General features: G+C 39.2%; 1 protein-coding gene across 2 annotated transcripts in view; it reads right to left on the reverse strand.

The window, feature by feature from the left end:
* Positions 1-17,268, reverse strand: part of LOC126915993 (serine/threonine-protein kinase NLK) — a 218,200-nt gene that overhangs the window by 198,210 nt on the left and 2,722 nt on the right. The window lies entirely within an intron of this gene.

Below are 17,268 nucleotides of genomic sequence, written 5' to 3' on the forward strand. Positions count from 1 at the left end.
TTAAGGCTGCGTTCTTAATACTTTTATCGCAAAAACTTCGATCATGATTTTCATCTTTTTAAACTGAAATAAAACTGGCAAACTTATAAACGGTTAATCTAATATCGTTTCCGTAAAACTGTAGCTCTATTTTTGTTAAATAAAACTGTTACGTTTAATTCTGCAAGATTTTAAAAAATACTTCCAAAAATATTTGAGCAACGTGAAACTGTTGGTTGCTCGTCATCGAGCAACGTTCGTTGCGATTCAATTCTAATTCTATTTTCGAGCTAGTTATTAAGCACGAAAAAAACGTAAAAGTCGAGGATAATTAAAATATAATCACGTGGTAAATGGCTGCTCCAAGTGACACCGTGCTCGAGTTTGCATGGAGAAACAGGTTCGCGAACGTTGCTATTATCGGTTACAAATTATTCTGAAGCTACTTAGCTATTGCTAACTACGGTTCCTGCCGTGTAATGACGAATGCTCAATTACATGAATTGCTGATAAACAGCGGTTTAATCGGTATGAAAACAAAAAACTTCTCGCAAGAAGTACTGCTTTGAATCTGCAAATATTCATATTAAAGTAAGAAATACTGTTCTTTGCATGCGATTACTATCCAGGTATTTGGTCAATGCATATAAAATGTCTGAGAATGTTTCTGAGAAACATCAGTTTGACGGACGAACTTAACGAAAAACCAAAGTAGAAGAACAAACTTGTTATGTACAAATTAAGTACATATATATTGAATTCTAAACAGATTTACAATGAAAATATTGAAACGTCGCTATTAGTCGCGATGAATGATCGGAATATTCCTACGATTTCTTTCTAAGAAGCGTTACGAAGATTACTCGAAGACAAATTTCTTGCTTGAGATTTTATGGATAAATTAATGGATAAATTATTGAACGAGAGAAAAAGGAGACAATAAATGAAGAAATGGTCGCAGCTCTGTTCCATCAACGTTTTAATTCTAAAATCGATAATCGTTAAAATAGAATAAAACTGGACAACTAATTTTAGTTAATATAAGTACAATAAACGTAACATCAATGTAAAGAAACTAATAAAATTAATCGAGCCAAGTCTACGCTAATGGACAATTGTTCGCAGATACCTGTCGCAGCCAATCTTTATCTTTCGTGAAGAATTCGCAGAAGGACAAATACCGATTAGCAGCGATATGCATTCGCGAACAATCTAAGTCGTAGACTTAGCTTAATTCATTGCGTAAGCTTGATTCTTCCATCGAATGATAATATTTTATTTGTACTTGAAGGAATAATATTTTAATCAAAATTTTACTTTCGAAAAAGAAAAATACGATTTCATATCTATTAACCTAACTATTATTCCAAACGAGATAACGAAGAAAAATTTCACCGCAGATAAGACGCAACGGTTTTTAATGGAAACAGGAAAAATCGAAGTTTTCGTAGATAATTTAAACGCATCGATGGTAGCAAATCTACAAAACTCGCGTTTCATGCGGAGAATCATTTACACGATCGTATAGAGAAGGATGAGAACGAAATGATTCGTTCCTCTATTTATCGGTGGTAGCTGGAACGACAGCTCTCACGTATCGGACCGACTATCGGTATTGAATCGAGGGTATCGCCGTTTAATGCGTCGCGTGATCGCGAAAGAGGCGACTCGTCTCGAGTGCACGAGCAGCTCTCGGGTGTCTGCTTTATTAATTAACCTGTGGATTTCTGTCTCGTTTCACTGGATTAGAGCCTCGAAACGATTCCAATCCTCTAACGCGCCATGCTTCCACCAACCAAATCTCCTCTTTCAGTCAACTAATATTTTTTAACGATCGATCAAAATGATTAATTTCATTGTTCAAAGTGATTCGCAGATAAAAACGATCGCTTAACTTTAAAACTTATATAAGCTTTAACTAGGCGGCCGATCGATGTGCTTCGCCGATGAAGTATTAATAAAGTGTTTTCAAACTTTATCTTATTTTTTAACGTCCTTAAACCGCACTTATCATACGCAGAAAGTTCAACGTTCCATCGGACTTGGGGTAAAAATAAACGCGATGAGGTATTGACGTTGAACTAGCCTCGCCACGGGACCGCAAAGGGTTAATAATAATCTGCTCTTCAAGTACAAAGAAACGTCTATTTTTAATGACTCAGTTTTTGATAAATTTGACGTCCCGATAATAGTTTGATATTTTCACGTCTGTTAAACTTCGACGAGACACGCCAATGAGTGTTCTATATAAAATAACTACGCTATCAAGTGTAACTATGAGATTCATATGTTTCAAACAATATACGAATTGCTCAGAAACCATGCCGATGAATTTCACGAATTGACATACGGAGAGAAACAGTGATTACAAACGTTATGTGTAAAAATATATTTAGTTCTTCCGACGAATCTCTGTGCTATTACTTGACGATGAATTCTTTCAATGCTAATCGCGTATCGAACAATACGAAACAAACGATATAAAGATAACGATCGAAAGATACCTCTCTGAAATATTCTTTAATTTTCCTATCGATATCGAGATTAATTTAAAAAATAAATTCGTTCACAGTACGAGTGTTCCATCGAATTAAATATCGGTTTCCAACACCGACAGTCTCGAAACTAACGACAAACATATCTTTCTCATTATTACTTTATAAAGATTTTACATCGAGCAATCAATGAATATCGAACGAAAGGAAGAAAATATTGCCGCATTGGGATGTTATTCGAAGGAAGACGATTGCCAATGAAGAATCATTCCTGCACCTGTGCACAGCCACCGACTGGTTCAATACCTGTCGAGCATCAAGCGAAACTCTAAGGTACCTTCCGCCACAGGCTACGTCATCAATACCTGGATCCGAATAAATCACGAAACCAAACGTCCTTATAAATTATTCCGTCCATCGTGAAGGATTTATGCAACGACATTCAACGAACAGCACGATCCAACTTAAGTCCGATATAGCTGCTGTATTGTTCAACGATTTTACGTTTCTAATGAACGTAACGTGAATATAAAACTGTAGATATGGAGAGACGAAGAAGATGTATTATTTGCTCCAAAATTACAACACGTTAAAGATGAATTATATGGTAATAATCGATTTAACTCGATGCTTTATACGATGAACGAAGCTGATATAAATTCGATTCCAATAATTTCGATAATAAAATCGTCAGATCTACGTCAATTGTCAAAGTTTGAGGTAACAGCGGTAAGATTGTTCAAACAGGTATTACTAGTAAGTAGACCGCGGATTTTTGCACCGACGACGCTGTACTCTACAATTTTAGATTTGTAACGGCGCGATACTTACGGCGCGCGATTCTGCTATCGAAGATATAAAATTGTCGAAGTGGAAAATGTTAATAAACGTAACGAAATTGCAATAAAATTGCATTGTTCGTCTACATCGATCGTCAACCTTTATGCTGCGACATTTCCATCTTTAAATTTCATTCTTCCTCGATGTGAACAACGACTATGATATGTATACGTTGTACGTATTGTAAAGATGCAAAATGAGTTAAAAACTAGATATTTCTATATTTACACGACCTAACAGATGCAACAGCGAGGTCCAAAATGAAATTTTTAGAAAATTCGGAAAAAATTCCTTCGTGTCTACAGTGTGCTCCAAAGTATCTAACTACTGCGATATACTTTTCTAGTTTGATAGAACAATTAGATAAATTGCTTTATCTACGTTTCCCAACAATCTTCTTCGTCCACGCAACTTTTACGCGATATTTCACTGCCTGGCCTTTAATGAGTCGAGTCCCGGGGCGATGTTCTCAGCCGATGAGTTCCATGCGCGATTAATCGTCCACGGAATACGGGTTGACGCGTGGGCACGCATCGAAACGAGAACGGATCCGCGGCCAGAAGCGGAGTCGGTGAACGAGAGTGCCGCTTGTGCAATTTACTCGAATGGCGTGTCCGCAGTCAATGCTAGGACCTTGCACTCGGCGTGCACGTGCGTGTGTGCACATGCATATCATAAACGGCTGACGAAGGAGGGAAGAACGAGGCCGGACGATCAGGGGAGGGACGAGCTTCGAGAAACGGAGAGGAAGCGGATGCTAGCGGAAAGAAATCGACGTGCAAGAGAATTCTTACCTGAGAAACGGGGAAAACACAGGAAGAAGGTGGATCTAGCTTTGGAATACGAGATAAGATGGTCGAATGAAGTCGATATGTCGAAGGTAAAGGTGAAAATTGATTTCAAAGAGAAAGAATCTATTTATTTATTTATCTATTTAGCGAATCACGGGCAACAAAGCCCTGCAGTGCAAGGAAACATAACAAGAGATACAGATATATAAGAAAATAAAAAAATGTAATCCTTTGAAGATCCTCTGATGTTAGTATATTCAATGTGCGAAGCACGGGATTTCATAGTTGTGGTCCCGAGTCTGAATTGGGCGACTTTATTTATTTATTTATCTATTTAGCGAATCACGGGCAACAAAGTCCTACGGTACAAGGAAACATAAGAAGAGATACAGATATATAAGAAAATGTACTCCTTTGAAGATCCTCTGATGTTAGCATATTCAATGTGCAAAGTACAAGATGTAATAGTTGTGGTTCCGAGTCTGAATTGAGCGACTAAATGCACAACTTGATAGAAATCGCGGGAACAAGAAGACAAGAAATTTATGTTACGTTCTTTCGATAAGCCGGACGTATTTGGATTCACAAGGAGATCGCATAACCACAAGCGTATTTCAAGCGAGATAGAACTGACGAATTGTAGAGAGCTTTCAATGTAAAGGGTTTTCGGAAATCCAGAATCGAATGATAAATCTAAGGGAGCTGTTTGTCCTGTTGATGATGTTGGGACCGAAATTTTGAGCGAGTGTAGAAGACGATTGGTGCTCGAGGAAGGTATTATCGATCGCTTTGAGATAAGTCAGACGCGCGGGACAGACAAATTTGAAAATTGATAAAGAGACTCGTTTACGATAATATCAGTTACACGTTAAGAATAACGTTGAAAGAAGCACAAATTTTGACTCGTTAGAATCCATCGGGGAAATTAAATTACTTGATAGAGCAGAATAATATTAATCTAATATAATTGCGCATATGCTACATAAGCATATTCATATGCATATTCTTGCATAACGTCTCCGATGAAACGTACGACATAAAACGCGAGTAATAACAACGTTAAACGATAAAAATAGTTTGGCGGAAAGTAAGCAAAGGCAAAGGAGATAGTTTGAAGTTTAAAGGTCTACAGAGCGAAACAGACAATTCCAAGATGAAACTAAACCGGCGATAAAGTAATTCGAAAGCAGAAGATTCGTTGGAAAGTAAACAGGAACAGGTCGAGAAAACGAGCCGGAGGGAAGGATCGGTTCTGATTGCTAAAGAAGAGCGAAGAAAACACCTGAAAGAGAAGGTTGAAACGGTAGCAGGAGAGAAGAGGAACAAAAGGAAAGCCGGTGGAAAAACGGGTGGGCTCAAGACAGTCGCGTTATCTCATCGCGAAAGGGATCGTTAGGATAAGCTGCAGCTCTTTCTCTATTGCGCATTCAGCCATTCTAAAAGTGCAGTTTTACTACCACGTTCGTATCGAGCTTAATCATTTACGGGCGCTCACTTTTCGCGCTCCGCGTTTCACGCCTTGTTTTATCGTCTGGATTTACGTTTATACGAGACTTCGACACGCGCCGACCCGTTATCGACTCGTCTCTGCTGATTTGTCGCTAAATGACCACCGAGAGGGAACCATAAAACGTCGATAAAGAATCGTCTCGTTTCACGCGTACTCGTTTCACTTCAACCGTATTCCATCCATCTCTACTTCGAGGACACTTCGAATACGATCGTCACTGTTTGACAGCCGACGTTAATTTTGTTAGTCGCGAGCGTGCGTATACAAAAAGTCAGGGAAACGTTTCAATTCTTACAGAAATATTTTGCGATTACGTTACGTGTGCAACCGAAGTTGGAATTCGAACTTTTATCGCGAATACGTTCGATGTTATAAGACATAAAAATGTTCAACTGCACGAGTTATTTCGAACTTTCCACGTAAAGACGTCTGCATGCACCTAGTATATCGTTCGTGATGGCTAATATTCGATGTAAAGGCAGACGTTCCATTCGGTCTGACGATAGAGATCTCAGTTCTGACGATCACACAAGCAACTCGACAACGCAAACTCAAACAGCTCGACGACAGCTGTTCCGCAAGGAAAAGCGTTTGGGACACGAACGTCCATCCGCAAGATCGACGATAACATCGTCGACGTCATCGAACGTCTTGAACCATTCAAGACGAGAGACGTACACTACATTGACGGACCAAAGTATTCCAACATTTATCATAAAACTCTTCAAATAAAACTTTTACGTATATCGTATGAAACTTGTTGAGATTTAATTTCCCTTAACGATAAGCAACAAATTGTACATTTCGATATAGTGTTGTTTGAATATCGATAAACGTCGGTGTACTCTATTTAAGGTTGCAAAACTCCAAGAACTGCCATTTCGATGCTTAAGTAGCAATTCGCAAGAATAGAATGTTCCCCAAATATCGAAAGACAACGTCATTTACGATCGCACCGAAAACGTTAAACGACTCGAGAACACGAACCAGCAACCTCGGGATCGCAATTTATTTCCACGCGGCTCGAAACTGCGGAGGATAAATTGCAGAGCGGATTTACACGTGGCGCGTATCGTTGCGATACGCGGAAACGATGAATCGCGAGTACACGTGCAAAGAAATATGCGTGCGTCATCGGCTGCGAAAACGGCTCGTTTTGGCACCGGTTAGATCGTTTTCGCTCGACCAGAACGCGAATCCCCGTGCTAGGTTTTCTGTATCAAGATAAAGAGAGAGAAAGAGAGAGAACCCACGCTTATTCATGGTGACCACGAGGAATTTCGTTGGCTCTAACCTTTCTCCTCTTTGTTTAGAGGAAAAGGGGAAGAAATTTTTCGTGGGGCCACTTGAACGAACCTACAGCGCAATTAAAATGTTACACTTCGATGGTTGGTAAGATTTTCCATTTTTTTTCCTTTTTTTTTTTGGCGATTAAGCTACGTGTTCGGTCAGATGGAATAGCTTTGGACGAAAGTCCGTTACCTAAGAAGAAGGATATACGAAAGTTTGCGAGCTGCTTAACAATCCGTTTCTTTGCTCCAATCAACCCCCAATGGGAAATTCTTTCCCGTTATGCCGCGAGAAGACGCCAATTCGTTTTTTTAAAATGATTTAATACGAGATCCTGATATTTGGATAAAGACTTTTGGTATAAATCTGTATATGTTGGCAGAAATTTGTTTTCTCGAGAAAATATGAAAAAAAAAGGAAAGGTTACTTTAGTTAAAAATTCTGCTAGGTTTTGATCGAAATAGTAACAAACGTTATGCAACGATCAATGTGACGTATCAATTCAGTAGGATGTTACACAACAGCGCTTGGAAAGGAAATCAATATTACAACAAGCACCTCGTTTCTTAAACGGAGATATGCCAATCGATGTTATACAACCACGTTCGAATGTTTCGCTACGGTATAACATGTAATACATCAATTTCATATTAAGCTTTGAAATGCCGATTCTTCGTGACCCACTGGTCAGTGTCAAATTCTGCCATTCAATTCTAAATTCCCACAGTTAGTAACATTCATACATCCGTCAATTAGCCTTTCTACCGATTCTAACAATTGCTCCAATTACCAACATCAACGACGTTCTCGTTTTTAAACCTCTAATTACATATTTCCTATCGCGCATCAAATCGAGTATTCTTTACGCACACGTGTCTGTCGTAAGCAAAGAAAATTTTGTTCTTTTTCCCCGGATAAAATACATGTAAAAATAATATTCTACGATATACATATATCCTTAAAAATCTTCCTTCGACTAATTAGAAGATCAATTGCTGATTATTATTAAGACCTGGTTTATTATACGTATCTATTGCAAATATCTTTAAAAAAATCCTTCCACATACTCCCGTATATCCCATAAAAATCCTCCTCCAACTAAAAGACTATTTATATGCCATTGCAACCATCGTTCTGATCTCTGTTCATCAATTCACTATCCAGAAGATCCCACGTCCTGCACCCCAGCATCGTTCATCATTCCCCTTCAACAGTCCCTGGAGATCTAAATTCCCAAGAACTGCGCGATCACTGGAAAGAGCAAAATGCATACTCATATCGGTGCTGTCTGGTGCACGTCTTTGGAATCGGTCGCCTAGGGAGACCATCGGAAAAATTGAACGGGCGCCGCGGCGCCATCCCGCCAACATCTCGTTTCTATTAGCGATTCAGAAAGGCAAAGGGGAAGAGTATTGGCCGCTGTGGCTACACAGTTCTTTCGGCATAAGTTATTCCCTTTATGCGAGCAGCATCAGTCTCGGGCGCAGATGCCTTTCCCCACGCGAAGGGAGGCACCTTATGCACGCGCACGCGTGCACGTGTGCCGCGTGAATGCGGGATCAGAGCAGACGGCGAAGCGGCGAGGTCTTTGTTCAGGACCGTATCGCAGCGACCAGGGAACTCTTTTAACTTGAAAGTAGACCGACTCGAGCCGACAATGCCACTCGATGCAACCCCCTCGATGCAGAAAATTTTGCGAACCTCCGTCGCAACTCGCGACTATTAAACTACTCGTGAAAGGGAATATTTGATGACTTCCATCGCCTGCATTGTTGTTTGTTATCGCGCATATTTATGATTAATCGAGAATCTGGATTTTCGTTTGAATCGATACGATTTCGAAACAGATATGGAAATCTGCCTTTTCTATATCGAACACCAAAAAGAGTAGAAGCAGCTCGCAGATATCGGCTAACGTGCACACAGCTCCCAGGTCAACGAACTTTCTCGATATTGAGGTGGATAACGCGTTAATTGAGGACAGCGATAGAGTCCGATGCGCTTCCTCGTTCGCAGATCGAGAAACGTTCCTTTTCATCTCAAACAAGCATAGTCATCCTCGATGAATAATAAACTACTACATCTTCGTATATCTTTGAAACGTAATATCAAACCGAATGAGATATTCTACGGCAAATACCTTCAGATTGATTTAAAGACAGCAAGAAAGATAAAAAATCTGAAATAAACAAGAATTAACTATGATACGTGCTCCGACTGAACCACCGCAACAAAAATATCTATCGACGAACATCTTTTTTCACAAATTGCGTACTTGTACACTTTGCGGTACAGATTATATGTATACTTACAAGGAAAATTATTCGAATTCGATTCACGACCTTCTTTGTCCATTTACGAACTATAAATAGGGTAAATGGCAAATCCGATTATTCTGCAGGATTTCTGCTCTATGACGAAGAAGGGTGCAGTTTATAAATACCAATCTTGAGGAAAATTAATGAGGAATTCAAATTTCTAAAGGAAAATGTACCAGGAATTCAGAAAATGCTGCAGCGTACTCACGTTAACGACGGATTACGGGCGTGAAAGATTGCCAATAGAGCGGAAATTCAATTTCTTCGCTCGCTGGCGATTCAACTTTTTGGACTTGGCCCAAAGTTCAACGACACAACGGGGATGGAGCAGTCAAAGTTTCGCTGCGATTACTATTTTGCAAGAACAGCGTAAGTCGTTTCTCCTACCGAAGTGAATCGTCGATTAAACCTATCCAATTACGAAATTCACTCTTCAGACAGGCTTTATTCCTTTCTTTCTTAAGACGAGTCTCAACCAATGAATTATGTCTACGATTAATTTATTGTACCACGATGTTCGGCTCTTATATCGATATCCAAAGTTTTCCTGTTCTTACGATCAACTTCTTTCTAGCATAAAGTAGCGAAATGGTATAAAAGTCGGAAAAGTCGTGGTTTTCCTTATAAAATGCGCATTGTTTTGTCATGTCGGTAATCGAATTTGTCTTTCCATTTCGCTATCTTTTGGCAACAAAATTTTTTACGTAGAGCAGACATCGATAAGAGATATATCGAGTAATTGACTGAATTTAAAAATCATTTGTCGGAGAAGATAAGAAATTTTCAATCGTAATATAAATAAGAAAATTTAAATATCCAAAATGACAACGGAGTATCGACGTATGGGTTAATGAATGAAAAACGAAAAACAAAAATAAAAAGAAAAATATAAATCAATAACGGCTGCCAGGATTCGCAGTTCGTCCCTAGGTGGTTGTTAAATTAACGCGAATACATGGTCCGCAGTGTAATCCGCTTAAACCGATTTCCAGCGACGTAACAATCCGGATAGACGAATATACGGTACACAACGACACGTTTCGTTTCTTCACACCTGAAAATACCGATGGAAAATGAAACGCACCCTCTTGCATTCTTATTTAAAACACGCTCCACTCTAATTTCCGACGTTTCTTGTTGCTTATACAGCCGAATAAATTGATAGTTACTCGAATGCGCATAATTTAGAGTAGCTTTTATTAATTCGAACATAACGAGTGGCTTCTTAACAGAGTATACTTTTTTCCAGTGATGAATGTGTACACTCTATACACTGCGATATGCAATTAAGCGCAACGCGCAGGAAATGCTCGTTTATACCCTTCGAACGTTCATGAATAATGTTTTCAATAACAACAGGTATATCATAAAAAACGTTTAAGGTATTTCCAAGTACTTTTTACCGTAGGTAATTCAATTCGTCCCTGTAATCTTCCGAAACGAATACCTATAGCACGAAGAGCAGTTATACTAAAAATATGCGGACATTTGCATCGCGTTTCAGGATACAATTTAATTACGAAACCGCAAATGACGATTATACGTCGATAAGGAACGATTGCATTTTACATTATCACGCTGAGAATCGATTTCGAAGAGTCTAAGAAGCGTGCAACGAAACAAAATTTATAGCAACATATTCCGCAAGAGATTATCTAATTTCCAATCGTCTGTTGATATTTAATATACTTATTATTCGATGACTCTATAGGAAGATAATTACTTTGACTTTACTTCTCGTTGATTTATATATTTCGCTGTTACTTATGTGCTGTTTCCTTGACAACTTCGTTAAGGAAAAAGCGAAACAAAACAACGTGAATAAAGAAAGCGAAGGATTAACACAATCACGATGACAACCAAGTAGATGAAGCTGCGTTTCGAAACAGTTGGAACGTCCACAGCGAAACTTCGCTGGCCTGAACAAAAATGTACATCGTTGAACCACACAGAGAGCTGCAACAATACGACAATGCTCTTCCTATCGAACCTTTTATATACTTGAGAATCTACCGCGTTACGTTCCATGCTGCGTTCAGAAATAACAATCCTTTGCGGACGACCCTGAAAAGCCCAGGTTGGGCACAATGTTGCAACGGAAACGCGGACGCGAATGAAATCCGAATAACACTTATCCTCGCGACCGTGCACGCAAGGCTAAAAAGCGGTCGCGCGACAATAGGTGAAAATGTGGCTTTCACATTTTTCCCTATGGATAGCCGACCCCCCACCCACCCCGCCAAACCCTCTGTTGCTGACGTTAATAGCCCGTTTTTCGAATAAACACCGTCTTTGTCATTTAAATGCGGTTACTCGATGCCGGCTGCTTCCGGTCCCAGGCTATTGTCGTCGATTACACTTGCACGATTGTGCGCCACCGATAATTGAAATCGAAAGAAGAATATGTATTTTTTTCCTTTGTCTTTCGATTCGTATCTGTTTTCTTTCCTTTTTTTTAAAGGATGTCGAATAAAGCTTCGAACTACGATCGAAAGGGTGAAAAATTGACAATTTTCTGAAAATAATGGATTAAATGAGAACAAGAGGAATAATATCGTGGCAAAAGTACATATACGCGTGTATTGAAACAGCAAGAGTCGCTCGATTGAGTTAAACGGAATAAAAGCAACAGAGGAACGCAATAGTTTTCAATGGATCTTTTATCACGATTCTGTCACTCGAATTTTTGAACTTTGCTTTCTCCTAATGTTCCACGCTGGTTGTATTATTATGACAATTAACAGAACGTAAGGTTGCTGGTGAATTTATATACCAGGTATTTTTTATACTTCGTTCGCAAATATTTTAGAGCTTCTACGTGCACTTTCAAATTCCTTCCAAATGTTATCAGTAATAATCGCGATAGTCGTGTCGCGTTATAGTGGCAATAAAATCTCAAAATACTTCGTACGTTATATACGTACACATACGTTTCGTACGATGAATGTTCAAATACTCTCGCGAATCACTGTATCTAGGCAAGATTTCGTACGCTCGAGAGAGAAACCAGCAACTTATGGCAACAACGTTACGATCTTCTCTCGAGGATAATAACATCTGATTACTCGGTCGAGATGATCGGAAACTACGAATCAAACGTAGCCTCGTGGAGTAGCGAGTTCGAGAAATCTACGATTTAAATTGTTAAGGTATTCGTCTTTAAAATGATTTTGACCATTGATACGTCACGGCGTATATCTGTCATTTAAAAAGCGAATATATTATGCAACATGCAGCACCGTGCCGTAGCCGTACGCATTCTTCGTTTAAACATGCAAGCTCGTACACGCAATCTGGTCACGATTCCTCCTTATCTTGGAATGCCGCGGTTGTCATGGTGACTCCCACTCCTCCTTTCATTTTCCCACCACTCTTTTCCATGCCGCGGAAAACTGCTGACTCGTTGAATAAATTTCCCGCGCTTTCTTCCTACGAAATTCTCAGAAAATACAATTTTTCCACGTCAGGGACGTGGTCGTCCCTTTAAACTCGCGAATCCTCTCTAAATAAAATTTTTTACAACGTCAATATCTCTCATTGGCCCGTGAAATTAAAACGATTCAACGAGAATACAAAAAGAAAATTTCCATCGTTTGAGACGAGTTTTTGTCGCGTGCAAAACGATATTCGAATTGAAAGGTAGCATCAGATGCGTTTAACGAGCAATTGATCGCGCCGTTTTATCAACGAAACGAATCGATATCAATGAATCTCATTCAATGTTTTCCTAGCACGTTGCAAGATAAATAAAAACTTAGTGGTGCGAACTGGATTTATTAAAAAATAACGTTCGATCTAGATCAGAACATAGCTTCGTAAATCAATAAAATAAATACCAATATGTACAAAACGTAACTTCCATCGCAGTTTGACGGAAAACGATACAAATGTTTATTGTTATATGTAAACCTACAACAGAAATTTGACCTGGTTCTTCTTCCAAATAGATCCAAGAAGTTCGGGTTTATCGCCCAGGTATTATGGCAATTCGTAGCGACGACATATTTACGTATTTACGACATTCGTTTAAACCGACTCATTATCCCAATGAAACAGTTATTCCACTGACACAGATATTAAGAACACGCTACATCAATTCGTGAGCTTGTAAATAACGGCTGTGAAACACAAAGTACCCGGCAGACTTTACAACGCCAAACGGTTATTCAGAAACGACAATAAACCAAATACAGCAACAAAATCCATCGGGCATCCGGTTCAGACAAACTAACGGTAATTATACCGACCGCAGGTCACGACAAAATTATTGTGTGGTTCTTAAATTACACTCGCTTTCTTTTTCGTTCTTACGTTCGACCAAAATCTTCGCTAGGAACCTCGATGATTCATCGAGACCTGTAACGGAGAAAAGAAAGGAAATATTCTACCGTATCTAATCCCTCTTGTTCATTTACCTGGTTGGCAAAAGGCGACACGGAAAGTATTTCCTAGTGTTGAGCTTATTCGGTATATAAAGAGAGAAAAACGCGTAGATAAAGTGTAAGATACAAGATATATATTTGATTTAATAGTGAAATACAGGAATACAATTTGAGCTGGTCCAGATCCGCACGCTAGCAGTGTTATCTTATAACTGAAAACCCCGAAGCCAAACGTCTACTATTTATGGTCTGTCTTCCTACTATTCTTTTGTCTATATGCTGTCGATGGCTTCGGCGCTTGAGAAAGCTAAAAATCCAGATGTGGAGTTTTCCTAAAAGTGGTGACCACTTCAACACCTAGATGCTTTCAAAACGAACTCTCGGGTCTAGGAAATTTTTTGGAACAATCGCTAACATAAAAGCAACGAAAGGCCGGAACGATCTCTGGCGAGCCTCTGCGTCGCTTTAAATCCCCGTATGTAAATGAAACGATGACACGTCCGACTGTCGACGATATATTTCTCCCCGTGGTAATCCTGCGCTTTATCTTACGACACTAGTTAACTTTATTTTGTTTACGTTCATCGGTAATTTATTGGACATTCCAGCGAACTCGTAATTTCTCTCGCGGTTCTCTCTCTCTCTCTCTCTCTCTCCATTTCACCAGCCGGTTCTCGTTATGTATTGCACTCGCCATTGAAAATCGGCGATTTACGCCGCGGCGTGCAACATTTGCACGCGAGACACGCGAACCCTCGAATAGCCGGCGCGTTTCCTGTTTGCTCGCCTCTTATCGGTAAACAAAGAAATCAAGCGCCACGCGACGTGTCGTTACCGACCATCCTCTGTATTTTCAAACTTTTTTCTGGAGCTTAATTTCATTCAAATTAATGTCTTATGTATATGTAGAGTAAAGAAGAAGAAAATTGTAGAAACTCTTCGTGAATATATTTCACCTGTGTTTTACGAAATATTTTGAAATTTCATTGCCACTGAAATGAATCACGATCGTCACTATTATATTGGTAAGATTTGCAAGAAAACTGAGATTGTACGTAGAAGCTACAGAACATCTATCGCAAGCACACGCTTCGTAAAGTTCGGCAGAGCGTTCGAACGACCAAATATTCGTTATGTTAGTACATCGCAATGTTTAAACCATCTTTATCGTTGATTATAATTGTTTGCGCATCAACCATTACCACCCATGATAAGTGGCAAACGTGTCGCTAAAGATTTACGTCTAAGACTACTTGATCATGCCGATTCGTGCATTAATCGCGATAATAGATGCTGTCTCGTTCCGTTTTATAAAATTTCGACAAGTTTGCATAATACACGCGTAGTCGTAAAAATCTCTTATGTTATGGTGCAAATATTTTCGCTAGCTATTTTATTTATCTTTATAAATAAAAAACTGCCGGTATTGTCATCCATTGTATGAAATCCTTCCGTATGAAATACACCATGAACGAAAACCATTTTCTGAGAAACATACGCAGATTCCGAGTTTGCTTATTTAGAAATACAACCATTTACAATTCAAGGCGAGCGACGTGCAAACTGTGTGCAAGCAAATGGCAATTGAATTTAAACTCGCTCAAGGAGCTAGTTGCAGCGACGACAGAGCACGATCACGTAATTTTAACGGTTGGTAAGAAAAATCGAAATCAGCCGATAATTGCGTGTCCATTAAAACGTTCCGAGCACTGTGTTACCAGTGAATACCCTTGACAGTGGAAAGCAAACTCTTGTCGCGTAAACAGAGACCCAGTGCTGCCATTATTTGCCGGAGAATTAACCGCGCTGAAACACGCGTTTACCCAAACGCACGCTGACCGCGAGCCAATTAAAAGAAAATAAGTTCAAGTGGCGCTTCGTACCGTAAGATAAATTAACACTCGATCTAGTAGTTTATTATATCTGTTGAACGGATAACTCGCCATTTATATTATGTTCTCAGGCACTTACCACGGAAAGTATACGTTTTATCGGATTCACACGTACGCATACGCATACGGGGTACGTCAAAAATCGCGACATAACTGACAAGGGGGATAATCCTACGTGAAAAATCAAATCAATACGAATCGAATTCGAAAACTTGTTTAGCATATGCGTAGTTGGCTAATTATCGACCAAATACGAGCAAGCAATCAACAGGCGGATATTCTACATGCTATAGTAAACGAAAAATGTGAAATACAATTTTCCCCGTTTATGGCCCGTTATTCCCGTTATTTTCAAGAAAATGGACTTTGAACGTGTTTGGTTAAGAATTAGCCTGGTCGATCTTACTAGAAAATTTTATTCCACGTCTTCGATTCATTTTTTCCTGTAAAGTCGCTCCCTTACCAATTACACCATGATTACTTGATCACACTGTATATACTTTCTGGAATATGAACGCCGCTGAACCGAATAAAAATCCAAAATGTCTGTAATTCCGATCGATAGGAATTGAATTTTTCCTAGTATCGGTAACCGGTCAGGAATAAATGAGCCGGAACGTGTGTCCATAATTCTACGCGTGTGGGTGCTGTAAAAATTTCCCGAAATCGAGTTCCGCCGCCAATTTGTCGATTATCGAAATGCAGGATTATCGATAACGTTCCGAATGCCCGAGCACGACCCACGGAAACGCGAAGAAGCATCGGAGAACGCGATACGACCGATAGACGTGTCCAGAAATAAAATTTAATGGGGCGCCACGTGTCGCTTAAAGTTTAAAGGGAGATAAATCAAACGAACAAGTTGCACGACGACAATACGTCGTTCTATTCGTGGCATGTTTGCAAGAAACTGTCGTGTACATAATTTCAAATCGTTAGCTTCTCGAAACATGCACACTTTTTCTTTACCACATTTTCGTAATCTACGAACGTAATTTACGATACACGTCTCTAAATTGCCAATACGCTATACCGTAATAATTCACTTAGATAAACGGTAAATTTAAGCAAGAAAAGAGCTACTATCGTTTCTAAACGAGAATAACGCTGTAAAATTACAATATATCGTTGAGAATCAAATTTTCATGTACAAAAAGAAATGCGCTTATATAAATATCTTTTCCATGTTTGAGATAACCCCGCATCAATTTAAACCGTAAATGAAATCCTTTCCTCGTATCTGTTTTCTATCCAAAAAAGTACAAGTTATCTTAATGAGATCTCGTATGTGTGTAATTACTTTCGACGTGTAATATCACGAGAAAAGCCGGCTTCTTCATTTTACCAAAAGTAAAATAATCGTACTTTTGTATCATTTTACATTTTTATAATAAAAATGAAGTGTACATTATACATGCATAGACTTCTCGTTCGTATCATACGTGTTTTTATAAGCGAAAGAAACTTTCAACGTTGAATATCTCGAAACGCCGTTTTAACAGCTAGTCGTACTCAATTTCTGGATTATAGACACGAAAGGGACGGGGAAAAACATAGTAACAGCTGTTTATCGAACTCGCAAATTATACAGGGTTGAAAAGAGGCAACGATTTATACACACGCTAAGAAGGAAAGTGCGTTTACTCTCTAGCGATCGTCGGAGAACTCTCGTTCGACGCGTAGCGAACGTGGAAAGTGGCGCTAATTAGTCGAACGTTCCGTTTCCCGGGATTAAAATGTTTAGAAAATTTGTCGAGCTCGAAAGCGCGGC

Source organism: Bombus affinis, chromosome 5 (genome assembly GCF_024516045.1).
Source record: "Bombus affinis isolate iyBomAffi1 chromosome 5, iyBomAffi1.2, whole genome shotgun sequence".
NCBI classification, from domain to species: domain Eukaryota; kingdom Metazoa; phylum Arthropoda; class Insecta; order Hymenoptera; family Apidae; genus Bombus; species Bombus affinis.